General features: G+C 46.7%; 1 long non-coding RNA gene across 8 annotated transcripts in view; it reads left to right on the forward strand.

Annotated features, from left to right (window-relative positions):
* Positions 1-17,043, forward strand: part of LOC106848170 (uncharacterized) — a 39,059-nt gene that overhangs the window by 2,689 nt on the left and 19,327 nt on the right. For 6 of the 8 annotated variants that reach the window (XR_011505595.1, XR_011505596.1, XR_011505593.1 and 3 more), the window contains exons 2-4: positions 12,562-12,768; positions 14,995-15,152; positions 15,815-16,651. This is a non-coding gene — a long non-coding RNA (uncharacterized lncRNA). The remainder of the gene's footprint in view (positions 1-12,561; positions 12,769-14,994; positions 15,153-15,814; positions 16,652-17,043) is intronic. The other 2 variants (XR_011505594.1, XR_011505597.1) reach the window with 1 other exon arrangement.

Here is a 17,043-nt window from a genome sequence, read left to right on the forward strand (position 1 = left end):
TTATCTAATTTCTAATTTGAGTACTTTCCTAAACAGCTGGGAGCATGTTTCTTTATTTCCAAACATATGAGGATGTCTAGTATCTTTTGTTATTGATTTCTAGTCTGTCATTGACTTCTAGAATTTTCTAATAGAACATATGCTGAATGATTGCAGCCATCTGAATTTGCTAAGGCTTGTTTCATGCCCCAGGAGATGGTTAATTTTTGTCAATGTTCTTTTTCTGCTTGGAGGGCAGAGACACACTGTAACTCTGGTTGCACATTCTATGTATAAGTCCATTAGGGTCAGTCAGTTAAGTCTTCCAAGCTGCTGTTTCCTTCCTCGATTATTTCAGCAATGCTTATAGTCCATAAAGCTGTTGAATCTGGTATCAATGTAACTACATCAGCTTTCTTTGGGGTAGGAGTTTCGTAGTATCTTTCTCTACCCATTTACTTTAAGTCAACTGGATGACTTATCTCCTTGGTATCCTGGACATAGGAGCTCTCCTCAAATGACTTTCTTCATACCACATCATCTGTGAAATGTGTACCGGACACTTACACTGAGCAAGAGTTGGGTCTGTGCTCCTTACTTTCCCAACAGTTTGGTGCCTTTTTATGCTGGAATTCCTGGCCTTTTCTCTCCCATCACTGAGGCTGGGGCAGAATTACTGGCACCTCTCGCTGCTTCCAGAGCATGTGCACAGATCTCTGCTTAGATGGTGTTGGTCAGTGATCCTGTGGGGCGCACGAAGAAATGGCCTCAAACAGAGGAGGAATTATTGGCTCACATAATTGGGAAGCCAGACATGGGGCATTCAGGGCTGCCTGAACCACGAGGCCCTGGACCTGTCTCTCTAGGATTCTCCCTGCCCTGCCCTCGACCCCACATTGGCTGGCTTCCCTCAGGGAGACAAAATGGCTCTGGCAGAGCAGGGCTTCACCCCTGCACACAACACATCCAAAAAAGGAGGAGATCTTGAGCCTGGTTTCCAGAGGGGTCTGCCCGATATGCTGGTACCACCTGAAAGTGGCCAGCTGCAGCCTCACTCCGCAAGGGTGACCCTGAAGGACAGCTCTCTCAGGGACGGAACTGAGAGGTACAATTTGGTCTGCATTGAGAGATGGCAAGAAAAGGGACCTACAGTGACTCATAGGAGGCCCCAGTGGTTTAGCTGAACAGCCAGTGTTATGGATGGAGTGTTTGTGTCCCCTCAAAATTCATGTGTTGAGGCCCCAGCCATCAATATGATGGTATTTGGAGATACGGCTTTGGGGAGGTAATTAGGTTTAGATGAGGTCATGAGGGGACCCTCATGATGGGATCAGATAAGGAGAGGAAAAGATCTCTCGATATCGTTCTTGCTCTCTCTCTCTCTCTTTGGCTGCACCAAGGCAAGGCCATGTGCACACACAGTGAGAAGGAGCCCATCTGCAAGCCCGGAAGCAGGCCCTCACCAGGAACTGAACCTGCCGGCATCTTGATCTCGGGCTTCCCAGCCTTTAGAACTATGAGAAACAAACGTCTGCTGTTTAAGCCACCCAGTCTGTGGTATTTGTTACAGAAGCCCAAGGCAGGCAGGGACTCGGAAGGATCAAGGATCAATATTCGAAAATTAATGACAGGGAAGGGTGGGAAGAGGTATGGGGATAGGCCTCTCAGGATGGACGCTGTGTGAAGATATTCGCATCCCACATCACCAAGTGGCATATGAACACTCTCAGCAGGGGAGGCCTCAAGAATCAGGTGGACAAATGTCATTCCACCTTGTTCCCAGCCATCCCAGGCCCATGAACAAAGGGGCCCTGCTGGCCAGCACGGAGGCTGAGCATTAGATCATCAACATGGTCTCCCACTTGTCAAGGCTGACCTGGCTACTGCTGCCACCTAGTGGTGCATCTGCCAAGAGCGGAGACCAGACCAGCATGGAGGCCCGGTGTAGCACCCTTCCCAGGGGTACCAGCCAGCCACCTAGTGGCAGGTTGATGTTATCGCACCTCTTCCATCATGGAAGAGGTACAAATTCTGGACATGGATTTGCCCTCCCTGCCTGTAATGCTTCTTCCAGCACCACCCTCCCTGGACTCTTGGGATGCCTCGACCACCGCCATGGCATGCCCCGCAGCACTGCATCTAATCAAGGAACTTATCCCACAGCAAAGGAAGTGCAGCATGGAATTAACTGTTCTGAACACAAATCCTATCACCCAGAAGCAGCTGGCCTAATTAAAAGTGCAGTGGCCTACTGAAGACTCAGTTATGACACAAGTGAGAGACCACACCCTGAAATATGGGCTTCTATCATATAGGATGCAATTTATAATTTGAATCAAAGACCATCATAAGGTACAGTCTCCCCAGAGCCAGAATACATGAGTCTGGGAATCAAGGGATAGGAGTAAGAGTGGTTTCTCTCACAATTAATCCTAATAATTCGCTCGAAGAACGTTTGTTTCTGTCCTAGAGACTCTGAGCTCTGCTGCTTTGGAGATCTTAGTTCCCAAGAAGGTAACGCTTCCACTAGGGGGCGCCACAATGGTTCCACTGAGTTGAAACCAATAAGCAGAAAAAGGGCCACTCTCCTGGTTGAACTGATGGATCTGGATTACGAAGGAGAAATTGGGCAGCTGGGACACAGTGGAGGCAGGAGGACTTTGTCTAGAACCCAGAGCACTCAGTATCTTAGTACCTCTTAGTCCTCAGAGCATTCAAGAATGGAGGTTTAGATCCCCACACACACACCAGGTAAAGATCCATGACCAGCTGAGGTTCCAGCTGAGGACAAGAGAAACATCAAATGGGTGAAGAAGTCATAGATATCAACCGTGACCTCATGACTAGGGTCACTAGATTTAGCAAAGAAAAACACAGATGCTCGGGTAAATCTGAATTTTGGATAAACAACAAATAATCTTTTCAGTGTAAGTATGTCCCATGAAATATTTGGGACATACTTATACTAAAAAATTATTCATCGTTTGGACATCCTGTTTTATCTGGCAACCCTATTCATGACCAATGAGAAAAGGGGAACTGTAGGAACTGCACCCTTTTTCTTGGCTTGTCATGTGTATGTATGAATTTGTATTCATTAAGTCTGTTCTCTTTTCTTGTTCTCATCATTACTGTATAAACAAGTTGATGGAAGTTAGCAGAATATTCGGTAGAACTGTGACCAAATTTGAGGAGAAATTAATGTAGTTAGCTGTGGAAACAATGAATCTGGGGAGCGTGGACTCCTCCTTTGGGGAAGTGGGTGAGGTCTTTCCATAAAAGGTAGCTGTGTCTTATTACATGCTTTTTCTCTCTTGTTTTTTGGGTGAGGAAGACTGGCTCTAAGCTAACATCCGTGCCAGTCCTCCTCTGTTTTGTGTGTGGGATGCCATCACAGCATGGATTGATGAGCAGTGTGTAGGTCTGCACCCAGGATCCAAACCTGCAAACCCTGGGCCGCCAAAGCAGGGTGTGCAAACTTAACCACTATGGCACCCAGCCATCCCCATTACATGCTGTTTTTTTCCCAGCTGGCGCAATGTTGGGCTTTACCAATAGAGGATGCTGGAGGGATGCTGCAAGGCCATAGCTGGAAGAAGGCACATCACTGGTTTTCTGGCTTTCCTTCCTTTTCATTGAGCACAGGAGCCAGTTACTGGCCTGTGGATGGCAAAGTCTCACCTCAGCAGCCCTGACTGACCAGTTCCATCTTAGTACTCAGGCCCCACTCTGTCCACGTGGCAGCCACTTCCACTACAGGTCCAGCCTCACCCCAAGGCAAAAGACCAGCTCCAGCTTCCTACACCTTCTAGCCAGGGTGGGCCACTCCTCTGCACCAGCCCTGGCCCACACCCTCTGACAAGGGGCCAGCTGATCGGCCAGCGAGATTCAGGCTCCTGTTGCCTGAGGCCAGCTTATGGTACACAGTCTCCCTTCTCAGACCACATCTTTTCCTTTCTGAACCACTCATTTGCTCCTTCAAGTATTTACTGATCACTTATACAAGCCAGGCAGTGTTCTAACAAACATCTATGTACACGTCTTTGTATACACATATGTTTCTTTTCTCTTGGGTATACGCCAGGGGTGGAATGACTGGATCACATGGTCGTTGGAGTTAGTTGCTTAACTTCTTCAGCAACTGTCAAACTGTTTTCCAAAGTAGATGTACAATTCTACTCTTCCATGAACAGTGTAGACACAGAAGTGAACACAACAAAGTAGTTGCCTTGCATTTAAGAGAGGGAGACAGACCAGAGACAAATAAACTTACCACATATAGATCAGAACAGGTCACCTTAAGCTGTGAGAAGAAGTATGAATTTGGGGCTGGCCTGGTGGCGCAGTGGTTAAGTTTGCACGTTCCACTTTGGCAGCCTGGGGTTCGCCAGTTTGGATCCCAGGTGCAGACGTGGCACCGCTTGGCAAGCCATGCTGTGGTAGGCGTCCCACATGTAACGTAGAGGAAGATGGGCACAGATGTTAGCTCAGGGCCAGTCTTCCTCAGCAAAAAGAGGAGGGTTGGCAGCAGATGTTAGCTTAGGGTTAATCTTCCTCAAAAAAAAAAAGTGTGAATTTGTTTCCAAGTTTTAAATTTTACATGAATGGATTTATGTTATACATACCATTTAGCTACATTTTTTTCACTCAACATTATATTCTTGAGATATGGCCATGATAATATATATAGATCCAGTTCATTCATCTTAATTGCTGAATAGTCCATCATATAAATATATCACTACATGTATATATATATATAAATATGTGTATGTGTGTGTATATATATATATGTTATGTATTAGGCATTTAGGTTGTTTCCACCTTTTTGCTACTGGAAATAAGGCAGCAATTAGCAAATAATGCTATTCCAAAGAATATCCAGAGAAGGAATTGCTGAGTCAGAAGGAAAGCACGCGTTCCGCTTTCCTGCTCCCTCTTGTGGCTGCACTAATCAACACCCCCACTGGCAGGGTGGAGGTCCTACTTCCCCGAGTCTGTGCAACACTTGATAGAGTCAAGCTTTTCCATTTTCACCCCACTATGCTCTTACTACAGCCCCCCTTAAAGCTGTCAAATGACGCAGGCAAAACCCCGTGTGTGCCCGGTGCCAGGTAAGCCCTCCACTGCAGCGACGTGTGGAGTCTCCCTCCTCAGATGGGCACAGGAGAGGGACTCTTCACTCTTGTTTTCTCTGCACCTAATACAGTGCTTCACACACAGTAGGGTTCTTTTCCTGTTCTGCCACTAATTCAATAAACTCCCTGACCTCAGTTTCCCAGCTGGTGTCACTAGGCGGTCACTATGCCCAGAGGTGTGCTGGTGAGTGTTCAAGAACCAACTTGGAGGGCTCCAGCAGTGGGCAGGGAGCCCTAATTTGCAGCATTTGCTCATTTGATTTCCATAGTCTAAACACTCCCACCATGGCTGATTTCAAGCTTCTAAGTGGCATCACTGAACACAGAGCTGGGAAGAGATGTGTTCAACCACCAGTTCTCATGAGCTGGTGCCAGCAGGCTGCAGCACACCACTGCCTAACTTTGCAGCTGCCCTGTTCCTCAATTCTCTGCTCTGGGCAGACAATAGTCGCCTCCTTGTGCTTTTGTACGAACAGACAGTGCCACCTGGTGGCAAAGCCCAGAAAATTCCAGCCCCCATAGAGAAGGGCCTAGAATGAGGGGAAAGGGGTAGGAAACTCCCACCCCCACTCCCCAGCTCCAGGGGTTTCTCTCCTCTCTCTTGTCCAGCCCCAGGACCCATCACCTCCAGGAAAGACTCAATGCCAGGGCAGCACCCATATGGAGACAGCTGCAGGTCTCCCTCCAGGTTGGGGCTAGGATGGGGTGGCTTGGCTCCTGGGGTTGGAGTAAGAAGCCACCTTGTAGGCCAGTAAATTCCCACATCCTGCCAGAAGGTCACCCCTGCAGACCACCAGCGCCCCCCCCAATCAAGAATTACCAGAAGCGTGCCCCAGCGTGAAGCAGTCAGCAGAGCATCTCCCGAACAAGAATCACAGCTGGCACACCTGGAAGCATTGTTCACGAGGAGTCTTTCCTCCTGGGACCTGGGATCTGGCCCCACACCCCAGGCTTCTCTTTGGTCCACGACTTCCCTCTGATTTTGTGTGTAACCCTTACCCCCCACATCTCAGCGCCCTAAATCCCTATCTACACTATAATAGGTGGGAAATGAGGGTCGCCCTGTAACAGCAAAATCTCTAACTTAGCCATTGGCCACTCAGACTGCTGACCACCAAAGGTTGGCCTCCTCTTCCTTAGTGTATTCTTCTAGAAAGCCTCTGTTTAGCCCGGGGATCCATTTTCCAGATTGGGGTGGGGGGGAGGGCAATAGGAGAAAAGATTATTCATTCAAATATATGTCCCCTGGCTGCCACTTCTACAGACCAGCTCCTGCTGCATCCTCAGGCAACTGTCTCCCCACCCCGGGAGCTGCTCCTGCAGACCTGCCCAGCCCACCCATGACCAAGCAATGGTGGGCCACTTCTAGGGACCAGCTCTGGCCCACGCCCTGTGACAAGTCTCCTTGCCCTGGCAGGCTGCATATCCTGCCAAGCCATGCCCTCCTCAACAAGGTCTGAATCTCAGCCTTGAGTGGAGTCCCTCTCCTAAGCCCTAAGTTCCTCCATGGTCCACTCTCCCTGAGCCTGGATGTGGAAGGTGGTACACGAGTGCCTCTCAGAGCCCTCTTCTATCCTTTTCACGAGTTAACAAGGCTTGACAGTATAGGTTTCTGTTCAAATTACTGGCGTGGTCTGTCTCCTGACTCGATCCTGATTGACAAAACAGTGCAGCATCAAAAGAGCCTGCAAATGGGGGTCATCTCCAACCTGGTGCTATAATTGACCTAAAAGCCAAAACCAAGGTGAAAATACCTTCTTCCAGAGGGAAGTAGGAGATGGGAAATGGGAGGGACCGTGGGGAATCAGTTGAGGCTCTGTAGATACAGCTCTCTCACCTGTGGCCCTGTGTAGTCAGATAAACCTAAAGGGACCTGGAGGTGGGGGAGATCACTAATTCAAACATAAACCCCTGGTGCAGGTGGAAATCAATTACCATTCGCTGGAGGGGGAAATCCACTTCTCCACAGTAGATCAGGCTGATGGATTTGGGGTCATCTTTATCAAAGTCTTCTTGAGAAAACTGCCTTCCTTGGGACAGAGTCCATTCCACTATTCTGCATCTGGCTTTCTGAGAACTTCCGGGCTCCCCCTCCCCTCATTCCAGGTCCTCTGGTTCTGATGGAAGGAGCCTCCAGGCACTGGGTCTGCAAAATGCAAACAGCCAGCTGCCCCAGGGAGCAGCGGAAGGCAAGTGTGGGGACCACACAACCCGACTGCTGGTCAGCCCAGTCCAGGCTGGGGTTACACCACATGGAGAGATCAGCAGTGGGAACCTAGGCAGCTTCCTTTGTGATGGGCATTGGGGGAGGGGCAAAGAATGGACACAGATGTCCTTGTCTCTCCAATGAGCCCTGTGGGGTGCAAGATCTACTAGGATTCACGAGCTGTAATCCCAGGACAGCTGCATTAGAGAAGCCTGTCCAGGAAGGTATAAAAGAAATTAAGAATTTCTGATGGACTCAGTGCTGTGGCAGCTGGGGACCAAATACATCAGGCCTAGCTCAAGTGAAGAGCGATGGGCCGGGCACGTGTCCAAGAGCACGTAGAGGTTGCCTTGCATGTCAAAAGGGAGGGAACCAATTTTCCTTTACCCTTCCCTCTGCAGAGGCTTCATATGGTGAGAGAGGGCTGGACACTCAACTCTCTGTCTCTTCAGATATTTCCCTGTTTCCAAGTCTCATGGATGGAGGACGTGATCCTGTCCTCTCTCCACACCCCTAATGATGTCTGCGAGTGCAGAACTTCTGACTTCAGGGATGGCCTCACACAGGATGGCCCCCAATGTCATGTTTTTCAAAAATGACCATCCCTCTGTCAGTTTTAGGGCTTTTCATGTGGGAAATCTCACGGAAGGAGAGAAGGTAGTGGAGGTTTGGCATGTAATAATTAAAATCAGCCTTCCAGGACAAGCTACATCCAAGGAGGTTGGATTTTGTCTTCTCTAAGTGATGCTTCACAGGTAAGATAAGGACCTGGAGTCCCTGTGCTCGGGTCCAATAAGCTACATGGAGCAGAGGATGCAGCTCAGGAGGGCGAGATCACAGCCTCTGACTGGCCACAAGGACAGCAGGCTTTTCAACCTTTGGGTCACTCATTCAGGCAATTTGTCCTGACAGCCAACAGAGGGCTGGGTGGGGGGACGTCTGCCATTAGATCAGTACCAATGGACATCCTCTCTGCTGGAAGGAAGCTGGTGAGAATATTTGGCTCTAAATCATTAAGCTGATCCCCTAGTGCTCAGTGGAATGGGGAAAAAGGACCTGGGCTAGTAGGAACCCCAACAAAGGAGGGAGACGGATGCTTTGTGTCCTTTGAAGGTCGAGTTGTAAAACAATAAGCCCTAAACCAGCCTCTCTTCTTGTGCTTTTCACCTCCCGCCAGCAAACTGGGAGGAGGACTATATACAATGCCCCCTGATATCCTTCATAATTACCACTCAAATCTGCCAAGTTAGCTGCATAAGTCCAAAACCACAAGGGCAACTCTGGACACTGACCTGGGAGGAATTCTGAGCCAGAGACCTGGGGAAGCACATGTCTTGAATATCCTCACGATGAGCCAAAACCTGACCCACCCCAGGGGCAAAGCCAGCCAGCATCTGTGGACGTGCATACAGATTGATTACTCCGCCCCCTCAGCCAAACAGCTCCAGATCAGCTTCCTTGTAGAGAATGATCATACTCACTGGGTCGAACAGCACTTCGTCACAAATGAAATATGGTCAAACTACCACCACACCAGGCTTCTGATAGCTCATCAGTGGAGGGTGCCAGAGACCACCAAATCGAGGCCAGGCTCCAGGTGGTCTACACACAACTTGCCCACCAGATAGTGTGTCTGCTGGAAGAGGGCTGGCACTTACAACTCAATTGTTTCCCATGTCGCTCTGTCCTTGATGGGGTGGAGAGGATGAATCCAATCCTAAAAGAGGACTGCCTTAGGGGCTACCTAGCTTATGAGTGTTCCTTACCCCAAAAGGGCTCAGAAAATTTAAATTCAAGGGGACAAGAGTTTTAGTCTATGAACTAATCTGTGGCCAGCAACAATAATAATAATAATAAAGAGGAAGGGAGGTTTGAGTCACTGGGGCTCCTATCCTCAAGTCTTCCTGCAGTGGGACTTAGCATAAGCATCCAGCTGGGCATCCTCATCTAGAGTTTCAGAAACCAGCTGGGGAAGGGAAGAGTGCCACTTCCAGAATGGCAATGTGAAGAGCTCTACGGACCTGCTCCCCAGCAAAACTGGTGAAAAGTTTACATATATATTAAAAATATTTTTAAATAATATATATAGTCTCTGTATATAAATACTTATATCTTTATATATGTATTCAGAATTTTTTCTACGTATATTTAAAGTCTCTGGAAACAGACCTAAGGGCATGCAGTAAATGAAGTATTTATTCAAGAAAATCTACTAAAACTTGGCAAGAGCAGTGAGAGTCTGTAGCATTTCAACCATGACCTGTTCCCTTCTTCCCCCATCCCAGCCCAACATGACAGAAACCCCAATCCAAGTAGTGCAGCTAAGAACACAGGGCACCCTCTCCACCAAGCTCCAAGGCAAGGGTGAGGGCATCTTCCTGAGAGGGGCAGTCCATCAGCATTTTTCATTCCACCCACTCCTAGATACCTGTTACAGAGGCTAAATTCCAGGCGAGTGTGGCAGGCAGTGAGGCCTCTCTCCTGCTCAGCCTTCACTTGTGACACAGACGCTCTACTTTGGGGGCAGCACACTGAAAACACTGGGACACCCATCACTCTTGCCCAGGCTCATTTGTAAAGTGGAGATTCCATGCTGGGAGAAGCAAGGCTGATCTGATATTTGGATCCAGGGGGACTGGCAGGGTCAGAGGCTGAAGGCACAAGCACGGAAATCACTGACTGGCCAGCCTCCAGGTGAGTGTGCCTCAACGCTCAGTGTTCACCACAAGGTTCCAGGAGGCCACCAACGCTTCGATTTCATGGTGTTGCATCCTTACTTTTCTTTTTAATCAATAGGCATTATTTTTTTAAAACAGTTTTAGGTTGACAGATAAGTTGAACAGATAGTACAGAATTTCACGTACAGCACTGTTCTCCCTCACACAATCTCCCCCATTATCAGTATCTTGCACTAGTGTGGCACGTTCTTTACAATTAAAAAGCCAAGGTTAATACATTATTATTAACCAAGGCCCGTAGTCTACATTAGAGCTCATTCTTTGTGTCATACAGTTCTATGGGTTTTGGCAACTGCATAATGTCATAAGGCTGCTATAAACACTCGCCTGCAGGTTTTTGTGTGACGTCAGTTTTCATCTCATTTGGGTCAATACCTAGGACTGTGATTGCTGGATCAAATGGAAGAGTATGTTTAGTTTTGTAAGAAACTGCCAAACTGTCTTTCAAAGTGCCTGTACCGTCTTGCATTCCCATCACTAATGAATGAGAGTCCCATTGATCCACAACCTTGCCAGTATTTGGTGTTATCGGGTTTTGGATTTTAGCCATCCTAATAGGTGTGTAGTGGTATCTTAGTGTTGTTGTAATTTGCAATTCCCTAATGACAAATCATTTTGAGCATCTTTCATAGGTTTATTTACCATCCGTATATCTTTTTATGGTGAGGTGCCTGTTTAGATCATTGGCTCATTTTTTTAAATTGGGTTGTTTGCTTTCTTATTGTTGAGTTGTAAGAGTTCTTCATGCATTTTGGAGAACAGTCCTTCAAAAGATACGTGTGTTGCAAAGATTTTCTCCCAGCCTGTGGCTTGTCTTTAATTAGCTTGACGGTGTCTTTCACAGAGTGGAAGTTTTTAATTTTAATGAAGTCCAACTTATCCATTTTTCTTTCATGGATTGTGCTTTTGGTGTTGTATCTAAAACGTCATCACCAATCTCAAAGTCACCTAGATTTCATCCTATGTTATCTTCTTGAAGTTTTATCATTTTACACCTTACATTTAGGTCTATGACCCATTTTGTGAAAGGTATAAGATCTCCGTGTTGATTTTTTTTTCACATGTAGATATCCAGTTGCCCCAGTACCATTTGTTGAAAAGACTATCACTATACTTTCTCCATTAAATTGCTTTTGCTCCTTTGTCAAAGATCAGTTGACTGTATCTATGTAGATCTATTTCTTATTCTGTTCCACTGGTCTAATTGTCTGAGTTTTCACCAGTTCCACAGTTTTGGTAGCTGTAGCTTTATAGCAAGTCTTGAAGCTGGTAGTGTTGATCCTCTAGGGATTTTTCTGATCTTCATCATGAGAACCTACTCAGGCTCCTGGAGGTAAAACTCACAAAAGCGTGGGGACTCCCCTCAAGTCTGAGCCCCCCAGGAGTTTTAAATTCTCAAGCCATTCCACATTCAGCTTCCAGCAATGGGTCAACTACCATTTAAGTGTTCCTAGCAGTTGCTGGCTCTAGTAGCATCTGTTCCCTTTAAGCTGTGACTCCGGGCATTAGCTTGTCTCTCTAGTTTTTAGGGTGGCAATTTGCCCTTCAATTCTCTGGTTTATCTAGGAAGAGTCGATTTTCAGTTTGTTCAGCTTCTTTTCTTGTTGTGAGAATGAGGTCATGACTTCCAAGCCCTTTACATGTTGGAGTAGAAAACTAAAGTTACCTTTTTTAAAAAAATTACATAGATATGATGTTAATTTTGTGTCCACTTGGCTGCACCAAGGGGTGCTCAGATTAAACATCATTTCTGAGTATGTCTGTGGAGGTATTTTGGGTGAAATTAGTATCTGAATCAGTGGACTCAGTGGAATACTTTGCCTCCCTCCATGTGGGTGGACAGCATGCAATTCTTGGAGGGCCTGAAGAGAAGAAAAGATGGAAAAGTGTATGCCTTTTCCTTCCTGCCTACTCGCTGGAGCTGTGACATTGCTCTTCTCCTGCCCTTGGACTGGTGTTTATTCCATTGGCTCCACTTGTTCTAAGGCCTTTGGACTCAGACTAGCATTATGCCACTGGCTTTCCTGGTCTCCAGTTTGCAGATGGCCAATCATGGGGCTTCTTAGTTTTCATAATTGCATGAGTCACTTCTTCATAATAAATCTCCATTGGTCCTGTTTCTCTGGAGAACACTGACTAATGCAACATAATAAAATTCACTAATTCTGAATGTACAAACTAATGATTTTAGATTTACAGAGTTGTCCATCACCAGAGTCCAGTTTTAGAACATTTTCTTTGCCTCCCCAAATTCCCTCAAGCCCCTTTGCAGTCAATCCTCAGTTCTTGGTCACCATGACTGGACCTGAGCAGAAGAAAAATTTGGAAAACAGACACCATTAAGCTTAAATTTTGATTAGATTGGGACTTTATATAATGGATCATTTTCTCACTTTAATGACAGCTCAAGGAAATAGTGCATTCCGGGGACTTGAGGGAAACTTAAGATAGTGGCTGTTCTATTGCTCTCCTTGAGTTGGTTCGCTTACGCTGGTCACAGGTGCTTGCTGTAACAGCTGTCTGATGAGCTGAGAAACATCTGCCATAGGAAATAGAGATGGAGGATGGATTTGCAGACAACGTACGTGGAGTTCAGGATTATCCTGTCTGCAGTCTTCCAGATGTTTGGTTGGTAACATTAAAGAGACCTTCCTCCAATGCCTGAAATGCCCTTCATAGTGTCCTTCACATTACAAGTCACATGAAGGTGAGCACAAGATTTTTACTCTGAGTCTTTGATTTTTTGCTTTACAGGGATTAGCATACATGTTCCTGAAAATTAAAAAATCTGGAGATAGAGATAAGCATCTGAATTAGTTTTCTATTGCTGCATATTAATGGATTACAAAAAGAGTGGTTTAAAACAACACACATTTGTTATCTCACATTTCTGTAGGTAAGAAGTCTGCAGCAACAAAGCTGGGTTCTCTGCTCAGCATCTCACAAGCTTGAAATCCAGTTGTCAGCTGGCTGCATTTTCACCAAATGCTCAGGCTCCTCTTCCAAGCTCACCAGTTATTTGGCAGAATTCATTTACCTGTGGTTGTAGGACTGAGGTTCCTATTTCTTCTGCTTGCTGTCAGCCAGAGGCCACTCTCTGCTTCTAGAGGCAGCTTATATTTTTTCTTATGAGGCCTTCGCCATCATCAAACCAGTAACAGTGTATGGAGTCCGTCTCATGCTTGACTGTCTTTGATTTTGTCTTCTCCTCTTGGCCAGAGGAAGCTCTGGTCTTTAAGGAGTTGTGTGATTAGATCTGGCCCACCCACATGACATACCCATCTTAAAGTCAGTGATGCCCTAGAACAACACAATCAGAGGACGGTGACTCATCACATCAGCAAGGTCCAGGGATTTGGGTAAGACATATTTGGAGATCATTTTAGAAATTCTGCTTACCACAGGCCAGCCTCTAGTTCCCAAGGATACGTGCCCCTTCCAACTGCAAAATACATTCACCTCCCTTTTAAGGTTCCCAAAGTTTCATCCCATGACAGCCTCAGTTCAGAGTACAAAATATCACGTCAGTCTCATCAGCTCAGAAGTCCAAAATCTCACCTAAATCATCTGCGTTAAGTGTGTATGAGGCTCCTGAGTGTGTCCATTAAGCACAGCTCCTGGGCACAATTCCCTTCCATCTGTAGACCTGTGAAACTAAAGAAACAACTTATCTGCGTCCAATGTGCAATGGTTGGACAGAAATAGGATAACAATTATTCAGATTCCAGTTCCAAAAGGTGGAAAATGGAAGGTCTAAAGAAGTCACTGATCCAAAATAATTTGGAAATCCAGCTGGGCAAACTGCAACAGGAATTCCTCGATTAGGTTTCAAGGCTTGGGAATAATCCACTGTGACACGTGGCTTTGCCTCTGGGCTCTGTGCCCCCCATTTTTTTGCATCTTCATTATTATTTTTTTCTTTCTTCTCACATTCCTCTGGCTCTACCTCTTCCTCCTCGTGGCAGCATCCTGCCCTTAATCCTGCCCGCCTGAATAGGTCTGATATGGACCATGTCATGTTTCTGACTCTCTTCCACTAAGGAGAGCTCTCATGCTCCTCTAGGATCCTCTTTATTGCCATGATATCTATCAGTCATGATTTCTTTCAGCTCACCAGGTGACTTAAGAGAAAACCTAGAACTGTGGAGCCCAAGAAATGATCTCTGTTACCCCTTTCTCCAAGAGGAGAACAGAATAACAGAGGTCTTCAAAAAGAAATGACCCATATGAGGGCTGAGATCCAGTGATTAGAGCAGAAAAAACCCAAGGACAATGGAAGTCCTAGAAGCCCAGACTGCAGAAACAGGGTCCTCGTTTTGTCCCACATCAAACAGGAACCCTTCTTGGAAAGGGGAACATTTCCCATGGAAAGGCCACCGTGGACAAAGGACTTGCTTTCCTCCAGCAGAGTCAATCTTGTTGTCACAAGGGCTTTTGAGATCTCTGTGCTAGGCTGTTTGTTTAATGCTGGGCTTTTTCCTCCCATGAAAATCTCCTGGAAGTTTTGTCTGAAATGCAGTTTCTTGGGCCTTATCTCCAAAGCTTTTTAACAGGCCCCACATTGACTCTGGTGGAGGTGTTCTTTAGCTCTGCAGCTCATGCCCAGGGACTGGAGCACTGTCTGCTGCATGATAGCGCATCCAAAACTCTTGTAGTCAATGCTGCCTTCTCTATTTTACATTATACTTTCTTCTCTATTATAGATTATCTGTTACATACTCTTCTCTGTTTTACTTGAGAAGAGTCTTCTTGCAGAGGGTAATGGAATCAGGCGCTAAAGCACACTTGGTACCTGGCGGTGCTGTATTGAATCTCAGACTGCCTTTTAGCAAGAACACTGACGCCAAATAGCCTTTGGTTGAGAAGACAGCTGGGAAAGAGAACGTTGGTAAACGTCAAGTACTCCAGGGGAGCATTTTTGTCCACTTGACAGGTGTTTACTGACCGCTTTGTCTGGCAGCTCTTGTGGAGGCCCTGGAGGACGGGGTGAGCGAGGCCGACAGAGCGCCTGCTCTCAGGAAGGAGACCTGCTGTCACAGGAGCCAGATGCTTCACAGACGATCACAGAAGTGCACTTTATTTGTGAGTATGGTAAGTATTATTCAGTACCTTTGTGTCCTCTGATCCCCATCTATCAGCCAGTGATTAAAAACTGAATATAAATAATAGAAGTACCTAACTGTAGTAAAAGATTTGTCTCAAGAAGGGCCCTTCTGATATTTTTTTTTCTTTTTCTCCCCAAAGCCCCCCCCGGTACATAGTTGTATGTTCTTAATTGTGGGTCCCTCCAGTTGTGGCATGTGGGACGCCGCCTCAGAGTGGTCCAATGAGCAGTGCCATGTCCACGCCCAGGATTCAAACTGACGAAACACTGGGCTGCCTGCAGCAGAGCGCGTGAACTTAACCACTCAGCCACAGGGCCTTCTGATATTTTTGCTTTAACAGTGGAAATACCTATGTTTGACCCAAAGTCTCCAGAAATTTGTTTCTTTATTTTCAAGTTCGTGGAGGGTATGGTAGGTGCTTTGGACACAGAAGCTGCAGCCAAGGCTGTCTGGTGGCTCCGCTGCCATCAAGTGGTGAGGGAGCCTGGGAAAATCTCCTAATCTCTCTGGGCCTCAGTTTCCTCATCAGTAAGATAAGGCTGTTATTCAGATTCTCTGAGTGCATGCAGGACTGAGATGTGTGTTAAATGTGCTCTGGGAATGCAGCCGAGACCTGGCCTTGGTCCCTTCTCTGTGTGTCTCCTGTAGGAGCATGAGCTGAGCCCACACACTGAAAACACAGAACTGAGGGAGCAGATGGAAGAAAGAAATTCAGCAGGTTTAATGTATGAGAAAAACCCAAAGAAGGATCAGGTAACGTGGAGCAGAGTTTGCCAAAGGAGGTGAGAATAAGGACAAGGTGAGTCAGAAAGGTCAAGGGAAACTGAGGAACACACACAGCATCATCCAGCTCCTCAGGGTGCAACCTGAGCTGAGCAGAGAGGTCTGTGAGAGTAACTGACTCCACAGTGAACCTGTGCACCTGCCAAAGAAGTCCATAGAATGGATCACGGTTGGTTTCTACTGCTGAGAAGCACCAATTTCCAGAGAAGGAGGATGTGACCATGAGGCTCTGTCCCAGACCCCCAGCCTCAACCTTGGAGCTGCCCTCCAACTAGGTGTGGGCTTAGAGGCATAAACGGCATTTGGAGAAGGGTTGGAGATGTCCTTTCTCACCTTAAACAGTTGTGCCCTAAGGTCAGGAAGGGCCAGGGTAAGGGGACCCTTGCATCTGAAGTGGTGATACTAATAATATTCTTCTGCATTTACATTTAAGAAAGGCTTTACAAACAATATCTCAAGTATTTTCTGAGTGCTTAATTTTCCTCATGCCGCGTGAAGAACTTGGAGTTCAGATTACCAACAAGACTTCCCTGAGGAAATCAAAGCAGTGAGAGGAAGAATGCAAACAGCTTCAACAAAACGTGGTGTTGTGGCAGCCCAGAAGATGGAAGGGTAGGCCGAGGACATCTCTTCCTAATGACAGAGTGAACCATTGAGAGGATTCCCTGAGGACAGTCCCATCTTCATCAGAGCTCAGCACAGGTGAGTGGCATAGGACATGGAGAGTGCAGGGCAGCCACCCCTAAGGAAGGGGAGATGCTACATCCTGAGAGAGGGCAGAGCATCCCTGATGGGACATTTAGGATAGGAATACAGTGATATGGTTGGAGATTTGCAATAACTTTCATCTGGTCAGCAAAGGAACATTGCTGAGAGCTTCCTCAGTGTTCGGGTCAGTGCCAGGAGCCATGAGTGCAGAGATGAATAAAATAGTCCACCTTTCACAGAGCGCTCAGCCTAGTAACCAGGAAGTCATGAGAATTGCAGTGGGGTGGGTCATTGGAGGGAGTGGCCAATGCCACATGACATCTAGGGATGAGCTCAATGGTTGTCGACCCCTTCTGGTTTTTCCCAACACATGGATGACCTGTCCT

The sequence above is a fragment of the Equus asinus genome, chromosome 8 (assembly GCF_041296235.1).
Source record: "Equus asinus isolate D_3611 breed Donkey chromosome 8, EquAss-T2T_v2, whole genome shotgun sequence".
In the NCBI taxonomy this organism is placed as follows: Eukaryota; Metazoa; Chordata; class Mammalia; order Perissodactyla; family Equidae; genus Equus; species Equus asinus.